Source organism: Boleophthalmus pectinirostris, unplaced genomic scaffold (assembly GCF_026225935.1).
Source record: "Boleophthalmus pectinirostris isolate CB_2022bp ecotype Guang Dong unplaced genomic scaffold, ASM2622593v1 HiC_scaffold_22, whole genome shotgun sequence".
NCBI classification, from domain to species: Eukaryota; Metazoa; Chordata; class Actinopteri; order Gobiiformes; family Gobiidae; genus Boleophthalmus; species Boleophthalmus pectinirostris.
In genome coordinates this window covers 8,895,856-8,907,595 of record NW_026571190.1, presented here as the reverse complement: position 1 = coordinate 8,907,595, position 11,740 = coordinate 8,895,856, and the positions used below count along the sequence as shown (strand labels likewise).

The window sequence follows — 11,740 nt, the reverse complement described above, 5'->3', positions numbered from 1 at the left end:
CCATTCAAGTATTCAGACTTGTGTAGTTCTTAGGTTCGAGGTGTATGTTACAAGAGCACTTAGAGTCCACTTAAAGACATAACTGTGTCCATGAAATACAGTTTGATTGTGAAACTTCAGAGATGAAATTCATTCATTCATTCTAGCTGAATGAATGCAAACAGTCCTTTTTAGACAGTAGCCTATTCAATTGGCCATGGTTTGCAGAAAGTATTTTGTCTGTCAAATGAGGTACTATATTTAAAACAAAGCCATAACATCAAAGGGTTTTAATGCAGTTTTGTTTTTCATCATTAACTCTTGAATAATAGGAAGTGTCTTACCTCTAACTGTTATCTGAAGAAAGTCACAAACAGCTGTAGATTTAAAACCACTGTTCTGCACTCTGAAGTAATATTTGTCATTATGGGTTTGGTTTAAATTATAAAACATTGTGGTGCAGTCTTTGTTTTTCAGGTTCCCAGTGATGTTCATAGGATGAGACTTACTGGGGTTTCCACTCACTGAAAATGCTTTGTTTAAATCTCCACCAAATCCAAAGTCATGTTTAAACCAAATGCCAGTGACAGGGTCGTTTGTGTTTATGTCTTCATTTGTAGGTAAAATTGTATAGGTGCATGGGATCCACAAACAGGAGCCACTCAGAGCCTCCATTGGACTCGGGGTTGTAATGGACAGATCATTTGTTAGACCACAACAATCAGCACCTGTAAAACATACACAGGGTTAAAGTTACAGTACAGAATATGCAGAAGTACACAGTTGTTCACCAAATAATCATTGTTGTCATGTTTTTCTTACAAAACTGAATATGTACTGTATATAGGCCTATCTAAATTCTCAAGTGGTGAACACTCTTTATGCTTACATTTAGACAGGTTGGACTCATTTTACTAAAACACACTTGAGATCATCATTATATTTAAGACTTCACTAAAAAAATGTCCCAGTTTGGCACTTTTTTGGGTTTCAAATTTTACTTCCTGGTTAAAAATAATGACATACCACTAGGGAATTCTGTAACATTTACCCAGCAACCATATTGTACTCCCCTAATATTCACAGAAATTATAATCTATCTATCTAACCAAATACAATTAGAAGAAAATACCTTTGTTTTATTGAATTCATGTTTAAAGTATCATAAATGTGTTTCTTTTAAGTAGAATTCTCCCTAGTGTGATCAGTATTTTTTAGAACTCTTTGCTTCCTGTAATTTTAAACATACTCCAACTTTTCTTCACAAACTGCTTCTCAATTTGTGTAAAACTGTAATTTATATTTACTACAGTCAGTGTGTCAATCGGGTGATCCCTCCAGACACCAGCTATACCTAATAACGAAGACGAAATCAGATTTTTCTCTGTGCAGGCCTTTTCCCAGTTTATAATGACATTAGATCAGACTCTTATAGTGACATTAGATCAGACTCTTATAATGACAGTAGATCAGACTCTTATAACGACAGTAGATCAGACTCTTATAACAACAGTAGATCAGACTCTTATAACGACAGTAGATCAGACTCTTATAATGACAGTAGATCAGACTCTTATAACGACAGTAGATCAGACTCTTATAACGACAGTAGATCAGACTCTTATAACGACAGTAGATCAGACTCTTATAATGACAGTAGATCAGACTCTTATAATGACAGTAGATCAGACTCTTATAACGACAGTAGATCAGACTCTTATAATGACAGTAGATCAGACTCTTATAATGACAGTAGATCAGACTCTTATAATGACAGTAGAGAAGTCAGAGTTTCCAGACAAATTCAGTTTAAACTGGGGCTCAGGCATCATGAGAAAAATAGAACAGAACTGTAAATGAAAAAAAAAAAAAAAAAAAAAAGATAACACATTTTTAAACTCACCTGAACACAGCAGTAAGATTAGTAAGATGTGAATAAACATATTTCCAAAGAGCTGAATCCACAACAACAATAACACGTAAAATAAAATAAAGAAAGGGCTTGCTAAAATATGTTCATCCTGAATTGTACCACTAACATAGACCTGAGTTTTTTTGAAATGAAAGCTAAATGTACAGTTTCCTCTCTCATTCTCCTCCAAGCCTTCAAATTTAAAGTCAAAATTTAGAGTGTGAAATACACACATAGTTAACTAAATGAGTGTGACGTCACCCACAGCGTTCAGCGCCACTCAAATGTGTTTTATTCCTGTGAATTTTTTTCAATGCAAATTTTACACTGAATTTGACTTTTGAACTTTAGGGCTTGAAAATATTCGTGCTGAATATTTAAAAGGGGATTATTTTATATTGAATTTTAACCCTAACCCTAACACTTTTCAGCAATTAACATTCAGAATAAAAATAATTCAAACATGTTTTTTCAGAGTAAAAAATTCAAAGTGAGAAATTCAATGACATTTAAAATTAAAAATCTTATGAAACAAATGATCTTCCAAATGGCCATATCGGTTCTATAGAGTGTTAGTATTAGACAAATGAGTTTAGTTGATTTATTTCATGAGACAGGGACAGTGCACAATATACATGAGCCTGAACTGGGTACAGATGTACTGTAGTATGTAGGACGAGTGAAAACAACAAACTTAGAAAACAACAAACTGACATTCAGAGCATCAAACATGCCATCATTTGGATGTACTGTGTAATACCAAAGGAGTCCATCCAATAAGGCCATAACTAATCCCAGTGTAACAATAATACAGCCATGAGCCTTCACAAAATATGAACACAACCTTCATTTAGAATGAGCACAGATTTGAATACAACTGACTCAGGATCAGTAGCTGGAGTAAGGAGTTAGGCTGTTACATAAGTTTGATGGCTTCATTATGTTGTCATTTTACTCCTCCTGAAGCAACATGTCACAAGTTTACAGCTGTAAAACTGTCCAATACAGTGACTTTGTTGTTGAGTCTATTTGATATAGTTGAAATGAGTGTGAGCTGTGCTGTCCCTCCTCTTTCACACGCTGCCATGCTCTGAACCCTGATGAACCACAGAGGCTCCTGATCTCCTCTGACTTCACTATGTGCATCAGTTTGAGCTTCTGGACATGTGTCTGGTCAGACTAGATCATCAAGAACAGCAGGCTCCAGCTCAAAGACATCCCTCCAGTCATGCCCCAGGTCAGACTTCTCACACAGTAATCAAGACAAAAATGTATCCATCTATACCTGTGCAACAGAAAAGACAGATCCGCACTGCAGTTGTTTTGAGCTCCCAAAATGTTTATGTTAATGACACCACAATGTACACAGTTAAAACTTTTATAGGATGTGCATCTCTATATCTTCCAGTATTCCATCTACAACTGTCGAAACACAATACTGGGATGATAACAAAGCAGAGAAATTGAGTCTTCTTCTTTACAGAATCGTGTCTCTGTCACTGCATGGATTTGTGTATGTGTCAAATAAACTAAATGAACTAACAAATCTGCGTTACTCACGCGTGCAGTTCTGCATAAATATACCCTAACATGATACAAAACTATACACTACAGCTTCACAAACCTGATGTGATGTGGAGTAGTACAGTATAATAGTTCATATTTCCACAAGTTCCACATGTTTTATTGTTGGGCAGTGATAGTGGTGAATAGTTAGAGCAGTCTACAGGAAAGTGCAAAGGTGCACCTTTGAGTGTGGAAATATGGCTCATCTCTCACTTTGTTTTCATTTGAGAGCAAGTGAATGACTAGGCTGTTGCACTGCTTCAATCATAATTGTGTCTAAATCTATGTATTTGGAAGTTTGCCTTATGCACAGTAGATCACTGAGCCCTTTGTAAGAGTTCTCTTTGTAACATCACTTCAGGAGCGATATTGTTAGGCATGGAGTTTTCTAGAGTACAAATGTCTTCCTCTACTTTGAGAAGCTATTGGTATATATTCTAATGAACATTTGAAGCAAAAACAACATATGTTGTTCCTTACACAGCTCTTAAGTGTCTCCAACAAAATGTCAGCTTCAGCTGAAGGTTTGTTACTCAAGATGAACTCATTGATATATTCCTTCATTTCATTCACAAAGAGATGGTGTTGAAGCACAGATGTGTTAAAGTCCCAGCGGGCTGCATATTTGGGAGGAGTGGGTATTAATAGCCTATATAACCCCTTATGATCTGACAAAGGTGTGGGAAGTACTTGAATGTTTCATATTTTGTCAGTGAGATGAGCAGAAACAAAACTATAATCAATACGTGAGAAAGATAGATATCATGAGGAAAAGCAAGAGAATTCTCATTAGATGTGGTATTGCAGAACAATAATCTCCCAGTTCCAGCACAAAACTTGTGTCAATGATAGTTCATCCATGAGAATCGTCTGGATAGGCCTCATAGATGTTTGATTGTTCTGCTTGATCCCACCGCTGTTGGTTTAGATCAGGTGGATGCACAGACACCAAAAGAGCACCATCAATGTAGACATAAAACATAGAGTTTCATTATTTCCAATTCCTGACAAGTTGACATAGGTGACAAAAAGTGTCTGCACAGGAAACGGTGCAGATTGTGTGATGGCTCACACCTGAGTACACCAGTGCCCAGATACAGTAGCAGTCCCACATTGACGACTTGGACTCAAGTCAAGCTTGAGTCACTATTTTTAGGACTTGAGACTTGACTTGATAAATGGACTAAGACTTGGAGCTCGACTTGGGATTTGAAGGTCAGTGACTTAGGACTTGACTCGAACTTGAGCCCTTTGATTTGAGAAGATTTGATACTTCTCCTAAAAAATATATGTTTTTAGAAAATACTTTTTTCTTTACAGTTGATACATGCAGTGCTTATTTTTACAGGAACAAAGTAGAACATGTTCGTCCCACTTCTCTATCTGGATGTATCTGAAGTATTGTTATATGGTGTCATCAAATCTACTACAGTAATATACGTGACAATAAAGTAAAATAAAGGGAACTACATAGAACATGATCCTTCCATGTCAGTGCAGACTATATGACATAATAACTGTTATTTAGCACTTTTAAATCTTAATTCTTTCTATTCTCCGTAATGATTCACACTTGTGTCAAGACATTTAAAAAGGGAAAATTTCCATTTCTACAACTCTTGTATAAATACTCATATATAATTATGTACCATGATTTTTTAAAGTAAAATTTAGCTTAAAAGTCTTATAAATTGAAACTTGAAATGACTTGAAGCTCAAAGCAGATGACTTGGGTTTGACTCATACTACACACTCTTACTACCCTCATTGCTCATATTCATACAATTGCATTACTTTGTTCAAAAACTTTGTGAAATTTCTATTAGTTTTGCATATACATTGCTGTCCAATATTGGGTTTAGCTTGGACAGTGTAAGTTTCCATAACATATGCTCAAATATTAGACATTTATATTGTTCAAATATACAGTTGGATGTGAATTTCATGTACAATAATTTTATATTTTATAGATGTTAAGTAACAGTTTTATATGAAGGTGTCATTAAAGGGTATTAAGGTGTGTTTTTTTGTGTGTGTGAAGAATCTGAAATTAGATTCTAGAATGCAGTCATTTATCTTGGATGTATTTATGATGGCAACTGTGCACACCTATTGTATTGTGATCAGTTAAATGCCTCAAACAGTGTGATAGGCAATAGTGAATAAATGTCCTAATAAGTCGATCTGTTCCACACATGCAGTTTGTCTTTGGACTCTCCATCTTAATAGGACCTTTTTAAATGTGTGATGGGTAGATGGGTGTGAACATGGGCAAAATGTGTTTACTTACAATTTAAAATCGTAGTTTGCAATTATTAATAAAGTTTCTATTACTTGAGCTGGTAATATTCTTTATATATACACAATTAATAAAACAATTGCAAATGAGAGAAAATACATTCTGCAAACATTAGGAAAAAATTGGGCAAGCAAAAAAAAAACAAAAAAACAAAAACAAACAAGCATTGCGATAGTAATATTTTGAGCTAATGATAAAAAGTCAGAGAAGCTAAATAAAATGCAGTGTGTTCATAATGAGTAATAGGAGCCGAGTGTGTGGACACTACCCCACCAGAAGAAAGTCCGAAGCAATAAAAAATCTGGAAAGATAAATAGGTTACAAAGCCAATCTAGTATAACCATCTTTTCTTTTATGAAATGATTGTGATGAGTTTTTCACAACTTTCAGTGACCAGAACAGAACTTTGCCTTTGTTGTAACGGTAAAGCTAGCATCAACTAGCATGCTAACCTGCACTTTCTGATGATTGGACAATAAAAAGCTTTGTACGAGCTGCTTACACAATATATCTTTGCTAGGGTAAAACAAACTTTGCTCAAATATGTGAGAAAATCTGGTACAGTTCCTTAAATAAGATATAATCAAAGACTGTAGAGGCTATCAGCATTTACCAAGCACATTATCAAGAAGGATTGAAATAATAAAAAGCATGTACCCTTAAAATGTCGTATTTACCAGTACCATTTTACATAAATATAAGTTATAAATACCTACTTTTTACGCGTTTGTATTTTATAAATGACACGCCCACCAGATGACATTGGCTGAGCTACTTCCGTGTCTCAGGTCACGTTCACTCTCCGCTTGTTGCGGCGCAGCGCGCACGTGAGTCCAGAGCTACTAATTTATGTAAAAAAAAAACACTTTTTTCCACGATTTTAAGCCATCAAATGACAACCGAATAACATGACTACACACAATAATGACATGTGTTTATTACGTTGTAGGAACCGAGGGAATTCCAACAAGACCAAAAAAAAAAAACAACGAGGAGGTAATGCGCCTGGGACTAGCATGCATGGCCACGACGCGTGCTCATGGACCACGCTTCACTTTCGGTGAGTTCCAGATTGAAAAAGACATTCAACTTAAGGTGAATTTGTCCGCAGTTGTTGAAATGGGACACGCAAAGTTCGGGTTTGGTTAGATTTAAGTTTTCTTGTGGTGAAACGTGAAGCTAACACGGGCTCGTTCGTGCTAGAAGCTAACACGGGCTCGTTCGTGCTAGAAGCTAACACGGGCTCGTTCGTGCTAGAAGGCGTGACGAAGTCGATCCCAACCTATATAATTGTGCTCAACTCAAAATGGCAGGTTAGTGGTTTTTGTGTCCTGTTTCATAATCTTGTACGATTTGAAGATGGGAATATGCAAGTCAGAACTGAGCTCCAAGTACTTTTCAAACTTTTCTTTCTTGCTTAGTTGGATTGGTCAAGATACATAGCTCTCTATTGTCCTGTTCGTTTGTTTGTATTCCAGAGTGGGCGGACAAAACAAAAAAATACATAACTAAGATACTATTATTTATAACTTTATGTATTTTGTGTTAGCAGAGGTCGGTAGAGTAGCCAGAAATTGTAGTCAAGTGAGTAATGTTACTTCTAAAATTAAATTATAAAAAATTATTCTAATTCAAATAGAAGTATAACTAGTTGTCCAAGTAATTACTTAAGTATTTTAGAAAACTGCTCAAGTAAATAACTTAAAGATTGTCCTTGATATCAGGATATAATTTATAGTTGTTTGAAGGACAAAACATGAAATAATGCACAACATTTTGTATTTTCAAAGGACAGACACAAACATGACTAAAACAGAATCACCCATAATTAAATAAATGCAAGTCATGCGAGTTTAATGCCTGAACAATTCTTGTAGGCAAAAAAGTAGTGAACTCCTGAAAAGTTGCCTAGTGCGCCAGTGTATTTGTTCAGCCACCAGAGGGCGCCAAAGTAAAACAAGTCAATAATGTGATCATTTAGGCCTTTGAGGCATGCAAGTTATTATAAAATAATATGCATTTAAAAAAAAAAAATTTTTAAACAATTTAAAGCATGCAGTGTTTTTATACACTCTTCTTTTATCAGTTAAGCATTTGGGAAGTGTCTTCTTTCTGTGTGTGTTTCGAGTGGTGAAGTGGTGAACTGAAAAGTTGCCTGGTGCGCCAGTGTATTAGTTCAGTGTATTTATTCACCCACCAGAGGGCGCCAAAGGAAATAAGTCAATAATGTGATCATTTAGGCCTTTGAGGCATGCAAATTACTATAAAATAATATGCATTTTTAAAAATATTTAAACAATTTAAAGCATGCAGTGTTTTTATACACTCTTCTTTTATCAGTTAAGCATTTGGGAAGTGTCTTCTTTCTGTGTGTGTTTCGAGTGGGACAGAGTTGGGGGAGGGACTTCCTGTCTTTGTCTGCTCTTACAGAATGAATAGTCAAGTTTGTGCTTCTCAGGCTGTTTCTGAAGTTGCTCTCTCCATTCTCTTGACTGCGAACACTTGGGTTGTCTGTTCTGATATAGAACCGAAAGCAACTGTGACTTTTTAACATTTTCAACACACGGATAACCCCAACAGGAAGTAGCATTAGCAACAGCACACGGGCCAGCAAAGCATCATGGGTAATGCTCTGCTGCTCACATTTCTAAATCCTTTCTAAATAACAGCCACATTGAGAGTGCTTGTGTTGTACAGCCGTACAGAGGAGAAGCTCTATTGCCCTGTAGTGTGTGTAGTGTAGTGTAGTGTAGTGTAGGACAGAAGGTAGGACGTGTCCGGATTGAGGACAGCATGGCTCTGCATGACCCTGTGTGTATGTCCGTGTACAACTCATACTTACCTGGCAGGGGAGATACCATGATCATGAAGGTGGTTCACCCAGGGCGAGGCTCAGCCATTGCACTCCGGTTGTGCTGACCCCTGCGAATTCCCCAAATGTGGGAATCTCGACTGCATAATTTCTGGTAGTGGGGGACTGCGTTCGCGCTCTCCCCTGATTATTTGGTGAAAAGCAATATTGAATATAGAATGTTAGTAGGGGATCTGGTGCTGCACTTTCTGCCCCAGAGCATGCATTCAGTACTTAGTGTGCAAACTGCTTCTTTAGAAGAAATTGTTTTTTAACCTTTTGAGTAGGGCCCGACTTATATATTGGTTGGTTGATATGGGCACATGGAAACATATCGGCCGATCTTTCAAAAAATCTTGCTGATATTTCACGTGGACATGTTATACCTCGTTATAAAGCTTAGAATCTCTAAATCAGGGGTGCTCACAATTTTTCAGCATTTGAGCTACTTACAAAATGACCAAGTCAAAATGATCTACCTAATACAAAGCCAAGCAAACTGCACTGAAACACTCTGTGCCCCTTTTTTGGACCCTCACCCACAGTTTGAGAACCCTTCTTTAAGAGAACTTCCTCTGGCACTTTACACAAAACTGTGAGAAAAGTGAAGGAAGTAGGTAAGATTTTTAAACCTGTTTTTTAAAGTTCCAAACAGGAGTTGCATTCTTTTCTGGTTTTGCAGTGATATTTACCAGCCTCTGTACGTTTACCAAACCAAACGCAAATGGTGACAAACACAGATGCATTTGTGCACTTTTGTTAGACAAACTTCAGCCAAATGTGGCAGTAGGTCTGTTCTGTAGGTCTGCTCTATGCTGTAGACCTGCTTTGTGCCAACTGTAACATAAATTTAGACTCATTTTTGCTGCACGTTTCGTCTTGCTCTTCTAATCAGCGCGCACTGTGGAAGGGGCTTGTTTTCACTGTACGCAAGAACGAGCGAGAGCGTGAAAAGGCGAGGGGTGTGCTGACGTGAGGCAGATGGACAGGTAGGATGTTTAGGAAGTTTAACCTGTCCTGTGATGCACTGGCAGAACTGTGCACACCTTTTGTATTGTGATCAGTTAAATGCCTCAAACAGTGTAATAGGCAATAGTGAATAAATGTCCTAATAAGTCGATCTGTTCCACACATGCAGTTTGTCTTTGGACTCTCCATCTTAATAGGACCTTTTTAAATGTGTGATGGGTAGATGGGTGTGAACATGGGCAAAATGTGTTTACTTACAATTTAAAGTCGTAGTTCGCAATTATTAATACATTTTCTATTACTTGAGCTGGTAATATTCTTTATATATACACAATTAATAAAACAATTGCAAATGAGAGAAAATACATTCTGCAAACATTAGGAAATAAATTGGGCAAGCAAAAAAACTAATATATATGCATTGTGATAGTAATATTTTGAGCTAATGATAAAAAGTAAGTCAGAGAAGTAAAAAAACATGCAGTGTGTTCATAATGAGTAATAGGAGCCGAGTGTGTGGACACTACCCCACCAGAAGAAAGTCCGAAGCAATAAAAAATCTGGAAAGATAAATAGGTTACAAAGCCAATATAGTATGACCATCTTTTCTTTTATGAAATGATTGTGATGAGTTTTTCACAACTTTCAGTGACCAGAACAGAGCTTTGCCTTTGTTGTAACGGTAAAGCTAGCATCAACTAGCATGCTAACCTGCACTTTCTGATGATTGGACAATAAAAAGCTTTGTACGAGCTGCTTATACAATATATCTTTGCTAGGGTAAAACAAACTTTGCTCAAATATGTGACAAAATCTGGTACAGTTCCTTAAATAAGATATAATCAAAGACTGTAGAGGCTATCAGCATTTACCAAGCACATTATCAAGAAGGATTGAAATAATAAAAAGCATGTACCCTTAAAATGTCGTATTTACCAGTACCATTTTACATATATATAAGTTATAAATATCTACTTTTTACGCGTTTGTATTTTATAAATGACACGCCCACCGGATGACATTTGCTGAGCTACTTCCGTGTCTCAGGTCACGTTCACTCTCCGCTGGTTGCGGCGCAGCGCGCACAGATCTACTAATTTATGTAAAAAAAAAAACATTTTTTTTCCACGATTTTAAGCCATCAAATGACAACCGAATAACATGACTACACACAATAATGACATGTGTTTATTATGTTGTAGGAACCGAGGGAATTCCAACAAGACCAAAAAAACAACAGGAGGTAAGGAGGAAAATGGCGGGACTAGCATGCATGGCCACATGCGCCTGGGACGCATGCATGGCCACGATGTGCTGGACCACGCTTCACTTTCGGTGAGTTCCAGATTGAAAAAGACATTCAACTTAAGGTGAATTTGTCCGCAGTTGATGAAATGGGACATGCAAAATTCGGGTTTGGTTACATTTAAGTTTTCTTGTGGTGAAACGTGAAGCTAACACGGGCTCGTTCGTGCTAGAAGCTAACACGGGCTCGTTCGTGCTAAAAGGCGTGACGAAGTTGATCCCAACCTATATAATTGTGCTCAACTCAAAATGGCAGGTTAGTGGTTTTTGTGTCCTGTTTCATAATCTTGTACGATTTGAAGATGGGAATATGCAAGTCAGAACTGAGCTCCAAGTACTTTTCAAACTTTTCTTTCTTGCTTAGTTGGATTGGTCAAGATACATAGCTCTCTATTGTCCTGTTCATTTGTTTGTAGTCCGGAGTGGGCGGACAAAACAAAAAAATACATAACTAAGATACTATTATTTATAACTTTATGTATTTTGTGTTAGCAGAGGTTGGTAGAGTAGCCAGAAATTGTAGTCAAGTGAGTAATGTTACTTCAAAAATAATACTACTCAAATAGAAGTATAACTAGTTGTCCAAGTAATTACTGAAGTATTTTAGAAAACTGCTCAAGTAAATAACTTAAAGATTGTCCTTGATGTCAGGATGTAATTTATAGTTGTTTGAAGGACAAAACATGAAATAATGCACAACATTTTGTATTTTCAAAGGACAGACACAAACATGACTAAAACAGAATCACCCATAATTAAATAAATGCAAGTCATGTGAGTTTAATGCCTGAACAATTCATGTAGGCAAAAAAGTAGTGAACTCCTGAAAAGTTGCCTAGTGCGCCGGTGTATTTGTTCA

The 11,740-nt window shown here is 36.7% G+C and overlaps 1 non-coding gene and 1 pseudogene across 1 annotated transcript; one reads left to right on the top strand and one right to left on the bottom strand.

The window, feature by feature from the left end:
* Window positions 1–2,012, bottom strand: part of LOC129410346 (B-cell receptor CD22-like) — a 6,705-nt pseudogene extending 4,693 nt beyond the window's left edge.
* A 6,578-nt stretch (window positions 2,013–8,590) lies between these two features.
* Window positions 8,591–8,754, top strand: LOC129410483 (U1 spliceosomal RNA). Its single transcript, XR_008632884.1, has one exon. It is a non-coding gene; the product is annotated as a U1 spliceosomal RNA (small nuclear RNA).
* Window positions 8,755–11,740: the final 2,986 nt, after the last annotated feature.